A 14132-nucleotide genomic window follows, 5' to 3' on the forward strand; every position below is an offset into this window, starting at 1 on the left:
GATTCTTTTGAATCAGAGAAGGGTACTTCTTCTTACTCACTTTCCCTCACTGAGGTTACAGCTTGCCTTGTTCCATTCCTTCACCGGCCAAATTCCAGAATGAAGAAAAGACTTAAAAGTCACAAATACATTTATATGTCCAACTAGTAGAGCAGAAAGGCACTTAGGAAAATCAGATTCCAAAAAAGTAATAGACACCTCACAATTTTTCAGAAAACATACTCAAATAATGAAAATTAATAACATGGAATTTTTCTGCATATTTCTATATACTAACATCCAAATGTTCCTTTCAACTGGCTTATTCACATGCATACTCTAGCATTTCTAACTCATTTCCTGTTTGCCCAGAGAATACTAGCTGGCTGGCAGGGCTTGCCGCTGCAGTGTTTACCTCAAGATAACTCACAGATTACAGTCCTCACCATATTCCCAAAGTTTGCCAAGAAATATCTCACTTTTATCATTATTTTCACATTGCTCTAATATTATCAATAGTCTTTGGAAACAAATGAAATCATTCCATATATAGAATTCTGTTTCTAGTAGTGGTATTTCCATTTACAAAATATAATAACTCTTGATCACTGAAAATGTCAAATCTTAGAAAATGTAGTATTCCTACACATAACGTTAACATCATTCTTGTTAGCCGAAGACTCATTTGATGAATCTGTTTTATGTATACATTTCTATTACGTTAGGATTAGAGACAAGTTCTGTTTGGAAATAACTCCAAGAACAGCTTTTATATTTTATTTTCACATTGAAAACCAGTCAGATTTTCTTCATCTTCAAAGAGCATCTTCCTAATGGCTGCACTTTTTTTTTCTAAATGGGAAATGTGTTAATTTAAAACAAAAAATTCCTTCACTCAGTATCACCCTCCAGTAACTTTCCTTCTCTAATGCTAAGCTCTTCAAAAAGATTCTTATAATTCTTGCTTCAATTTTTTATACTTTCATTCACTTACCAGGTGTAATTATCATTTTAAATACCATTCCATTGAAATTATACTAACAAAAGCACCCCCTCAAAAAAAATTTTCAAATTATTACTTTATCTGACTGTAATCTTTCTCAAATCTCTTCTTTCTTTTGCAGTTTTTCTCCTCCTTCTGCGATCTTGCTTTTCAGTCCTGCTTTAGAGAATGGCCTTTCTGAGCTTCCCCTGGATGTGTTCCTTTGCACAGAATTATTCACCCAGACTTTAGTCTGAATTCATCCTGGACTCTGATTTACTCCAATTCATCCATATACCATTTTAACAGATACATCTTTTCCTCTGGAGCCCACTGCTTATCCTACCTTTTCTTCAGCCTCCTAGAGCTAAAACACTGTAAAAACATTTGTTCCTAGATAGCTCCTGAGCACCTCAGACTTCACATTTAGAACTGAATTTGTGACTTTGATTTTTCATTGCAATCTGTGCTTTTCCAACAATTCCTCTGATCAAGAGTGATTTCAATTGCTTGTTTAACATTTATATTCTCTATTAGTCTTCAAGCTCCATAAGTACTATGGCTCTTTTGGATTTATTTCTTAATATATATCTACAAGTACTGGAATAGTGTAAGGCCTCAAAAACATTGGCTATTTAAGTTAAAAAGCTGATTTTTATCTTGTCCCAAGTTAAAACATGTATGATTTGCTAATTTAAAAAAAAAAAAAGTGTCCAAATATTAGCAATCCCAGCAGAAATCTTCCTTTGTTCTGAAGGTGTCCTCCTGGCCTGGCTTCAGGACTGATCAGTACATTGCAGTCTCTGAATGTGGCTTAATTAACATTTTTAATTCTCTTGCCTCCTCCCTACTTAAAACCTGTCCTTTATACCCAAGCCATGCACTGCAATTCTTCAAATACATGAGAATTTACTCATGGTGGCTCTTTTACCTTCCTAGTATCCAGCCCCATGTTTTTCTAGACCCATAAATCTTAATTGACCCAAACCCAAGTAGAACTCCAGACTCCTGCTATGTGATCTTACTGTACTTTAAACACTACATTACATCACAACAATGATCCTCTTCAATATTCACGTATATATGTACAGCAACCCCCCCTTATTCACAGGGGATACGTTCCAAGACCCCCAGTGGATGCCTGAATTCACAGATAGTACCAAACCCTATATATACTATGTCTTTTCCTATATAAACATGCCTATGATAAAGTTTAATTTATAAATTAGGCACAGTAAGAGAATAATAACAATAGCTAAATAAATATAAAATAGCACACATAATAATATACTGTAATAAAAGTTATGTAAATGTGTTATATCTCTCTCTCAAAATATCTTATTGTATTGTACTCACCCTTCTTGTGATGATAATGTGAAATGATAAAACGTCTGTGTAATGAGATGAAGCGAGGTGAACGATGTGGGCATTGTGACATAGAATCAGGCTACTGTTGACCTTTTGATAATATGTATGAAGGAGGATCACCTGCTTTGGCTGACCCTGGATCACTGAGCCATAACAATTTTAGTAGTGGGATGTCAGGAGGAGATGATATCAATGGTTGGGATCCTTGATAGTTGACTTATTTCTGGAATTTTCCATTTAATATTTTTGGACTGCAGTAAACTGTAGGTAACTAAAATCACAGAGAAAAAAATCATGGGTAAGAGGAGAATACTGTGTGTGTGTGTGTGTATGTATACATATATGTATATATATACACCTATATATACATACACACACCTACATATATATATATGTATGCATAGGCATATGTCCTATATATATCAATTATGTATTAAGCAATCAATGTCAACATATGCCTATATATAGAATAGGTAACTTGTACAAGTTTATAAGGAACAGGCAGGTTTAAGTAGGACCTACTAATATTTTTTCACAAAAAGGATACTTTAATGTCAGAAAACTTTCTTAAGTCTACTCAAGAAAAACAACACAGTCACTACAAAAATATTACAATCGATTTAACTAAAGAATGATTAGAAAGGCTCTTTGTCAGCAATGTCATTGTCAAATGACAAGGTCACATGTAACTCTTGAATTCAAGATATTGTTTAAACTAGGTTAATAATTTAGATCAATTTCCAAGAATTTAAATTGCACTGAGGATTTATTGATATAAATGTTGTAAATAAAATTATATTCTGCTGGTTAATTTACACTTTTTTAGAAATGGGGCTTAGAGACAGCAAAATTTGGCAGAAACAGCAACATCTGTTGGTAGGTTGGGACTTTTACTTTTTTTTCTTAGTTTTTCATAACTGTTGTTCTACTTAAGGTGCTCTGTCTTTTGGTAAAATGGTTTTCATTTTCTTTGCTTATAAGTCTGTCATCATTCAGCAGGCTATCACAAAGAAAACGTGTAAGTTTACAGGTCATGCTTAGTCTCTAAAGATATAAATAATGCAAATGTCGGTAACACACATATGATAGGAACAAGAAATATGAGAAAGGAAAGCAAAAACCATGTATATATGAAAGACCATTATTATGCAGTTATGTCTATTTTATGAAAAAAGCACAATTCTGAAATAAAGGCAACTTGTAGAGGAAATGAAAACAAACAGACTACAGAATCTGGGTCAATTTATTATTCATTTCAGAGAAGGGATGACATACCTACATTCCTTACATGAGTGTTTATGATCATTGTAAAGGGACAGAATTATATTTAATCTTGCTTATTGAAGAGCCTAGTATTTTTCCTTCCTTCATACTGTTTTTTTTCTGCCTTCTTAATTTTCCTCACACTTCTTCCTTCATGTGTTCCTTCTGTCAAGTCATATTAATTAAAATCCTACCTATTTATTCAAGCCCTGCTATCATGCCTCTTTTTCCTAGTGTTAGCCTACAAGCATTATTACAGTGTCTGAGGATATCAGTTCTGCATTAATTTTGTGCTTAAGTGCTTTATCAGAGTGTTCTAGTTAACATTCTGCTTCTTGTTTTTCCCGATACCATCAATTTATTGTTCATAACTTAAACACAGGGATCATATCTAGTTCACTTTAAGAATATGCCAAGTGCTTTTGATCTAAGTTCGATACACATTTGTTAAATGAATTGGAGTTCCTGAAAGAAATAGGTTTTTCATATCATAAAGGAAAAATAAACTGCCTCCAGTCTCCCTTTCCCTCATCTCCTAAAGTGTAGGTCTGCTCAAAATTACCACCTTTGTTTCTTCTCTACTTCCCTCAGAGAAATACCAGTAAGTGTAAGTTTTGGTTAAAGATTTTTACAGGAATCTTACAAACACAAGCAGGTACTTCATGACCCAAGGGTCTAACTACATGACATCGAGAAATGGATTCCTGGATTGCCTGGGCAAATTATGGAAGGATTCTTTTTCAGACTCCTGTAAAACTGAGACTCAGAAAATTCTCCTTAAATCACAAAATAAAAGCTCTTAGAATTGTTATCATTTAAGAAGAAATAGGACAATTCTATTATTCAATATACAGTCAGCTATGACATACGAAAACGTGATCTGGTCTCCATATCATATACCTTGAATCTGGTGAAGGTTTGGTTGCTAACCATATGGTCTTTGGGATAAAGCTTAGCCTTTTCTCTACATCAGCATATCCAACTAAAATGAAAATGTAAAATTCACTTATCTCTAAATTCCCTTCAAGCTATGGTAGACTCTACATAAAAAGCAAAAGCACTTTCTTATTATTACTTTGAGTTATTAACTATTCTTCTTTGTTAAAGTTATACCTTCATTCCTTCAACTCAATATAAATGTTGTTTTCATAAGTATGTTAAGCTCATGTATTAGACTCCCTTCTATACAATATATGCTCCAGCATAAATACTTTTAGGGATGTATCAGTTTCATTGAGTAATTTAACTCTAGTGAATATTATTCTCATAGGGTACTGAAGCAAAAGGGAAAAGATGCACAACTTTTCCTATTATCTGCTGGAAATCATCAAGACTGAATAGTAGGAATAGTTGGACATTTACTTAATTAATTTCCTTTTTTATTTAAATTGCCCTAATGATTGCTTTAGAATAACATTTATTTTATGCACCTTGCTGTAAGACTACAGCTTCATTGAAATGTAAATATGAAAACTTGATCCTTTAAAAGCATAATGCAAAAACAATTGTTGCAGTTGCTCATTATGAAGTATTAGTGGAAACATGAGTTCTGGACAAGACAGCATAGTAAACTTGTCCTTCTGCCTCTTTCATCATATGAACTTGTGCGGTAGAAATGATTTAAAAATAATGTGGAAAAATGTTTGGAATATTTTATCTCAAAATCTTTTAAGTTTCTTCTGTCTTTTGATTGAGACTTTGAGAGACCCATTCTATAATCTCAGATCTTCTAATCTTGAGGCCATAAAATCTGTGGTCTATGGCTAATAAAATGATGAGGTATATTAATAGCAACAATTTGACTTGTTAGAGATAGTTTAGGATCTCTTTATAATTACAGATTTTTAATGAAATCTGAATACATGAAGAAAATGTCCCATAGTGATGTTATCTATAAATAGTCAGATTTCTTTAAAAAAGTAAGTGAATGAGGTATGAATAATTGTCAGTGTAAGTAAAGAAAAAGGAAACACACATACATATTCACACTCATACACACAATTAAGGACCTAAGAGATACCCTGAGTGATAAAGTTACCAAATCAGCTTCTTCATTAACATTCCTCCGGTATTAATTTATTACTTATACTCATAGATAAAATGAAGCCTTTTATTATTATTATTATCATCATCATTATTATTATTGTGGTGGTTGTATTTTATTTTATTTTATTATTTTATTTTATTCAGTGACTAAGCCACTTGGTTTACAACATGTCTGCATATTTATCTTCTGATTTTATTCTATTTCAAACTCTGCATCAGTTCTCTTTTCTGGGACATTTTATAATATCATGTGTATACTGAAATATATAATGTTGAAGTGTTTTTGGAAATATCAACTAATTATACCTAGTAGCCAAGCAGAAAAAAAGCATGCTCTACTCAGCGTAGTCTGAAAATAATTTCAAGTATTCTAAGACACTGGTATCCATCTGATCTGTGAAAACTCACAGTACAGAACAGTCATAGATTTGTAGCCAAAATCTCGAAGTTCTGCCTTTTCATAGTATCCAGGTGACTGAAAGGGAGCAGAATATGTTACCCCCAAATATGCCATTTTGGCATATTATTTATTTTGGATTAAAGTTACTTAAAAAACATCCTGCATGATTAGAACACTCTGACCTTCTTTTGTCCCCTCGAAAGTAGAAAATAAATCTCCCACGTGAAATGTATCCATCCTGTACCAAGGGTATTGAGAAGGGATCCTTATCACCAGAGACTGAGAATTTAGGGCCAGAAAGACTTTATATTATCAGTTACTTCCTCACTAATTTATTGCCCCAAGCCGAAACTTCTTTGTCGTGTTGATTCTTCGCAAATTCATTGTTTCTTTGACTAAAAAGTATAAAAATTGCCTGTTTTGGTCACTTCTTTGAGACTTAACTTTTTCATGGGGCTCCCATGCATACAAAATTAAATTTGTTTTTCTTTAGTTAATCTCTTTTATGTAAATTTAATTAATAGACCAGCCAAAGAACCTAGAAGGGAAGAAGGAAAAGTTTTCTGTTCCTATATGATTTTGAATAAGTCATAAAAATATTTTGTTCTTAACTTTTATAAATAATTAGATACCTAGATTTAAATTTAGAATTTTTGCATTATTATTATATTTATAAAGTTGGCATAACAGTCAAGTGAATTGAGATATGTGAAAACAAGTTTTCAAATTACAACATTTTGTAAACATTTAAAATATTTCTGCTGTTATTAACAGTACCTAATTTTCACTTGGAATTCAAAAAATGCATTAATATAATAATCACAGCTAATTTCATTCATCACTAACAATTTATTCTTAAAATTTTACATATATTAATTTGTTTAAACCTCAAAGTAAATCTATGAGGATACACTATTATTATCACTTACTGGTGAAAAGGATTAATACTGAAAATATAAATCAAATGTCCCATTCAATATCTGTCCATTGAGGTTTCTTACTGCTTTCGTTCTTGAATTTTAAATTTGTTTATCATCATAAATTAGTCCATGATGATTTTGGGAGAATAAAATAACCAAAATAAAAGTACACACATATCAGCACTTTCGCTGCACAGGATAATAAATTGTTGAAGATGTATGGAGAATCACAAATCCCTTTAAAAATGTAATATGTGATGTTATTCACATTCTACTCTACATGCTGTAGTCTGACAACTGCAGAAAAACAGTAAAAAAAAAAAAAAATCACTAACATGATAACCAGGCACAGTCAGAACAGCAGTTGAAAAGGTTAGGACGCCATAAAATGTCCAAATCACATCATAGCCTCGCATTTTCACGTCCAAATCATCTTTTTCCCAGCAGGGTGAAAATAGCTATTCAAACTGCATAACCTTTCATCCAACATCATTGCTGGGCTAGAGAGGAGGCTTAAGTAACTTAATTTTTCTCACAAAACCTGATGTTGATATTTGGCAGCTTCTAATCTGGCTGTGTGCCCTGACATGAATTGCAGATTCTCTGTGCTCCTTTTGAGAGGAGTTTGAAGAGGATGAAAGCAGATGCAGACAAACGCAGATGGAGCCCAGAGGCCAAAAAGCACGAGGCTCCTCACTACAACAGGAGTAGATTTGGCAGCCTCATGCTGTTTTAAGGAAGAAAGGTAATTTTCTATGAAGTAATTAGTCGCTTAATTCAAACAAATCATTGCAGTGATTGTATTTTGTTTTCATAACTTTAGGAAATGCTCTTTGAATGAAAGTTAAAATTAAGCAGTTGTTCTTTGTTTGTTATTGGTTTTGTCATTTTTATTTTTTAAGGCAATCATGGAATTTTAGGGTTAAAAATGATATTTAAATTGGAACACATCCTAATTGATCTCCACAATGTAAATCAATGTTGACCTTTACAAACAGATATAACAAAATCAATGGCTGCTGTTGCCTAGTCCGGCAACTTTAAATCTTATTTTCAAGTTCCTTGATTTTCTGGTTACTGACCTCAGCTTCTTAGGGTTACATGGCTTATCTTTAATCCCCTACTCTTACAGAACCCCAGGCTCTCAAACCTGCTCCTGCAAGTCCTTCCATCAGTGATAGGTTTCTATTCACATGTTACTTCTTAGGGATAAAGAGGGGTGTTTCTTTTTCATATCCATTAGAAGGTTCTTAATTAGAATACTTTCTGACCTTTCTATGCCACTTTACTCATCCTGCTTGGGTAGTTAGGGTAATTTATTTCAAATTTGTATGGATAATCTCCATTCTTTTTAGTCACGGAAAGTACTTACTATGAATTGATCTCTTGAAAAGTTTGTTTCACAAGGTCCTGCCTCTCCTTGGGACATTCTCAGTTTTGAGCGGTTAATTTCAGAGACGTTAAGCTTTAATATATTCTTTAAAAATTCTAAAACATAAACAAAAAAGTCATTTAAGGAAGTGATTAAGGCTACCCACGTATACACAGTATATGGCATTGGGCCTTGAATTTTCATTTGTGGACAAGGTATTTTAAAACTGAGAGATACTTATATTTATTCAGGTGATATCTTTACAGCTGAGCATCTGGCTTTTTATTCCTGAGGCCTGTGCAAGATGTTAAAGCCAGTTCTGTGGTGACTGCGGGGACTTGAGCAAAAGCAGGACCTGAAGAAAGATGCTTAGGCTTCAGAAGAAGTGCTGGACTGCTTTAGGCTTGACAAGGTCCAGACTTCAGAAAAAGTTGACAAGGGCCCAATGCAGTGCTCTGCAAGACAGACCACATGGAGCTTTAACAGCCAGCAGATTGAGGTCTGGTAAGTAAAGGCTGGCTGCTGGAGGTTTAGTAAGCAAAAAGGTATGGAGAACTCAAGCCTACTCTCTGCAAAGGCTAGATGACTTGTTATCCTTCAGGCTAACAACTGTACTTTTAGTCGGTACAGGTGGCTTCAGCATGATTCCATTGCTTACTTCACACGTTCGGTGTTTCCTAAGTAAGGATAGATGAAGCAAAGATTCGGTTTTAGACAGAAAAGCACCTTACACCTTTAAAGTTCTTTTAGAAACTGATTTATAGAATATTTGCTGCTTTCAGATCATGTGGCAGCTGGATTTTATGGGTACTTTGCAGCTCAGGGAGGTTCTAGCTTTAAATTGTTATTGCTAAACTGGTATGGGCTAGATGAACAGCATCAAATCTTTTTAATATTCCTGGTCAGGAAGGGCTATATACTGAGTTCTCTAGTTAGTGCAGAGAATCACAGGAACTCAAGTTGGTTCTGAATTGGTTAACTTTATACGAGAAAGAAACCGCCCTAGGAGATGGATTTCTTGGGCATAAACAGCTCCATAAGAGGCAGCAGAAGAAAACGGGCACTGTGGTGCGTGATTGAAAACACTCCTCACAAGGGAGTATTCGTGCTGGGTGCTTGGGTAGAGCCAAACGGCATGTAGAGCCGGGTGTCAGAAACCAGGGAATAAAAGGGGAAATAGAAATCAGAAGGTTTTGCAAATGGTGATGCATGAGGCTCAAATCATCCTGTTAAGAGTGATGTTTTTATTAGTTTCCTAGGACTAGCATCACAAAGTATCACAGATTGGTAGGCTAAAACAATGAAAATATCTTTTCTCACTTCTAGAGGCTAGAAGTTCAAGATCAAGGTGTTAACAGGGTTTATTTTTTCTGAAGCTCAAAGATAGCAGTCTATTACCCTTTGTTTTCAGGTGGTCTTCCCTCTGTGCCTGTCTGTATACAAATTTCCTCTTCTGTAAGGACACTAGTCATATTGGATTAGGACCCCTCCCCCCCAAAAAAAACCAGCCTGTTAATTTAATTATCTATTTATAGACCTTATCTCCAAATACATCTCCAAATACTGGATGCTAGCACTTCAAAATGTGAATTTGGGGAGAGTGCATAATTCAGATAATAATAACGCTACTTAGGAGCAATCCTCAAAACCGCATTTATCATGCTTCGTTCCTGCTCGTCCTTTGTCTCCCTTGTGCCGTTTTCCCAATCTCCAGAGCTGAAATAACTTTTGGAACATAATAATATTTAAGATTTAAGAACAATTTTAGCTTTTAAGACTCTAACCTCCACTCCCCAAGTGTCTCTGGACTTGTGGTCCTGACATTTCTGAAACCATTCATCTTCAGAAGGCCTGCTTTTACATTAGATCAGAGTCACTTATGCTGACTTTTAGAAAAGAAGCAGCTCACTCTCAGAGAGGACTTGCACGGGCATAGATCTCGAAATTGACAGGGCCAGGGAAAGTGACAGAAAAAAGTGACAGGGCTAGGGCCAGACTGCACTAGTTCAAATGTTAAGACATTTTAATTCTAGAATGCTGATTTTGTAAACACCACATTTTTAAATCCATTCATAAAATATTTTTATGCAACCTATATGTGCAAAGCCTTGAATGAAAAAGCACAGAAAACAGATCGTTTACTATGCAATAATGCTGGATATTTCCCAACCAGCTGCAGGAAACTTCCTGAGGACATAATGTAGGATTTTACTATATTCGTTCTACCTGACAATCTGCAATTACATGAGCACTATTAATGCATTACTATATAGAGTGTGGTACTGGTCAACACATTAAAATAAATTAAAAACCTAAAACCAGATAATTCATCTACAAATTGATAAACATATTTCTAAAAACTTAGAAATCTTGGAAACTTTTCTTTCTAAAATGTTGTTATTAAACATGACATTTGTTTTCCTTTAATCGAGTCTGCATCTTCTAAGATTACTAATTAATAAATAGCCAAGGAGTTACTTTCTTTGCCTCCTTTTCTTCTACTTAATTTGTTTAAATGATACCAAAGGCAAGATCACTTTGAAATTTATGATTTATGTGAAAAGACCTGAAATAATGGAAATAATTGCCAATAATGAAAACATTAACATGACCAGGAATTTTGGAAAATCTTTAAACACAGCAAATTTTGCGAAGCAAGGTTATGGAGCAACAATACCAATGACATTTCATGCAAATTTGTAAAGATATGCCAGAGGTTCTTTTTGCTATATGCAAATTAAAAAGAATAGAAAGAATGGTGATGAGAATGGTAATGATTCATACTTATTATGGGCCAGGCAAACTTCTCTTTACATGTGTTTTAATTCATAAGAAAGATCAGGTATTACTTATTACACTGTTCATGAAATAGAAAGAGAAAAATGTTAACTTACCCAAGACAACACTGCTTTTTACTGCCACACTTCTATAAAAATAATCAAACACAAAGAAACATCAATTTACACAAGAATATTTTTCCTGTTGTCTTTTTACATGTATTCGTTAGTAAATCATAAATACATGCATAAAAATGTACAAATTAAGTGAACGGCTCTATGAATTATCAAAAAATTAATAACCTTATATAATCCCCACGTAGAACTAAAAATTAGACACTACCAGCATTCCATCTCCAGCACATCCCTAACTCTAGGAAGTAATCTCTACTCTGACTTGTAATAGCATATATTATCACATGATTTTGTATTTTATTTAAATGAAATCATGACATATGATTTCACTTACCTTTATTGTTTTTGAGGTCATCAGTTTTGTTTCACGTAGCAAGAGCCCATGGATATGTGTATGTGCTTTTGAGTTTCCTATTCTGATTCATTGTTTTGCAAACCTGTCTTTTAATTAACATTACACAATTTGAGTTACAGTAATTTTTTAAAAAGTTGATCTTCTCAAGATTGTCATGGCTTTTTCTAGCATTTCAATAGATATATTAGAACCGCTTTTTGAATTTACACCCATGCACCTACAAAAATTGCTGAGATTATATTTTCCCAGGGAATTCGCTGAATATATAAATTACTTTAAGAAAAATTAACATTTTAAATATTGTATCTTTCAATCATAAACATGGTCTACCCTTTCTGTTATTTATATCTCTGTAATTTCTCTCAATAATGTTTATACAATTCTGTATAGAGATCTTGCATACATTTATTTCTAGGTGATTTGTTTTTGTTACTAAGGTAAATAGTATATATTTATAAAATTTGTTTTTCGACTCTGTTGAATATCTGTAAATAAAGCTGATTTTTAGATTAACCTTATATCCAATAAGCTTGCTAAATCACTTTTAATTTTAATAGTTTACTTATAGTTTATTTTAATAGTTTAACATTTTATTATACATATTTGCAATATTATTGGCAAATAGTGAGAGCCTTATTTTTTTTCTACTCCTTACATACTTAATTTCTTATCTTGCAGCTCTAAAGAACTCTAGAGCAGTGAGGAATAAGTGATGATAGTGGGCACCCTTACATTTGTGATCTATTTAGTATTTCATCACCTAATATGTCTCTGCAGGTTTTTTAAAATGCTCAAAATTTAGTTTAAAAAGTTATTCTCTATTTCTAGTGTGCTAAGAGGACATTGGTGGTGGTAGTATTGCTTGTTTGGTTTGGTTTTTCATTATGAAAATGCATTTATTGTTTTTTTGTGTGTTATCAAATGCTTTTTCTGAATCTACTGAAATTTACTTTTCTCATCTTGTCACAAAAATGAGAGTTTTTCTTTTGTTCTGTTAATGTTGTAAATCAATTAATTGATTTCTTAATGTTAATTCAATCTTGCATTCATGAATTAGACCCAGTTTGGTGATGATACATTATTTTATGCATTGCTGGACTTGGTGTGCTAATCTTTTGTTTAGGATTTTTGCATCTGTTTATGAAATATTTTAGGCTACAGTTTCCCTTTCTTGTAACATCCTTGTGAGGTTTCTGTGTTAGGTTATGTGGTTTCAAGACAAATTGTTAAAAAAAATTTTTCTACCATCTGAAATAACTCATGGATATAGTAATGTTATTTCTCTCTTAAATATTTGGAAGAATTCACTAATGAAGCCGTCTGGGCTGGTACTTTATTCAATTTATATAATAGATCAATGGCAACAATTTTCTTCTTGCTTTCTAGTATGCTCTTAAACCTCGAGAATTATGACATTCCAACATGGAATTCCCAGAGTTCCTTGTTTTCTGGAACTCTTTCTGAATCTTTAGCTACCATGGTAACAGTAGCAAAAAAGCAGAAACACTAGTATAAAGAAGAAACTGGTGCATAATCACATGAAGTACTTTCTCAATACAAATACAGATGAAGACGATTGAGTGGATATTTCACTCTCATCAAGTTAAAAACAAAAAACCAGCCTTTTTTTTCAGTTGGAATCGCCATCTTCCAGTAATTAGCCTAAATGACCAACACAACGGGAAAAAGGAGAGGCACCTGTTATATGTTCTCTAGGCCTTTTAGAAAGCATGGAGCTGTTCTTTTGGCTACATACATGCAAACCTATAAGAAAGGTGATATAGTAGCCATCAAGGGAGTGAGCACTGTTCAAAAAGGAATGTCCCGCAAAAACTACCATGGCAAAACTGGAAGAGTTTACAATGTTACTACCCAGCATGCAGTTGGCATTGTTGTAAACAAACAAGTTAAGGGCAAGATTCGTGCCAAGAGAATTAATGTACGGATTGAGCATATTAAGCACTCTAAGAGCCAAGATCGCTTCCTGAAACATAGGAAGGAGAATGATGGAAAAAAGAAGGAAGCCAAAGCGAAAGGTACCTGGGTTCAGCTGAAGCGCCAGCCTGGTTTACCCAGCTCCACCCAGAGTAGCTCACTGTGTGAGAACAAATGGGAAGGAGCCTGAGCTGCTGGAGCCCATTTCCTATGAATTCATGGCATGATAGATTTAAAAAAATAAAAGACTTCTAATTTAGTAAGTGTCCCTTCCTCCAAAGAAATATTTAAAGAAAAAAAAAATCAAAAACTTTCACATGGGTTTTCTTAATTTTACATTAGCTCTCATTCCATGCCATTAAGATTTGTTTTTACTGTTTTATTAAGTTTAATAGAGGATTATGAATGTGTGAGAAAAATGCTTTTTTCAACCCTGTTAAACATAGAATGTAAACAGCTGCTAAGAAATCTGGTTTGATTAATAAATTGGCAAATCTTTTCTCAGGTGTGAGTAGTTTGGGCTTATACATGTTATTATATATTCAATTTTTACGTTTATACCTTAAACCAATTATAAATTAATAATTATAAATTATTAAA

The 14132-nt window shown here is 33.5% G+C and overlaps 1 pseudogene; it reads left to right on the top strand.

Annotated features, from left to right (window-relative positions):
• The first annotated feature begins 13263 nt into the window (after positions 1-13263).
• On the top strand, positions 13264-13722 carry LOC107195819 (annotated as a pseudogene).
• The last annotated feature ends 410 nt before the right edge of the window (positions 13723-14132 follow it).

This window comes from Pteropus alecto, unplaced genomic scaffold (assembly GCF_000325575.1).
Source record: "Pteropus alecto unplaced genomic scaffold, ASM32557v1 scaffold72, whole genome shotgun sequence".
Lineage (NCBI taxonomy): Eukaryota > Metazoa > Chordata > Mammalia > Chiroptera > Pteropodidae > Pteropus > Pteropus alecto.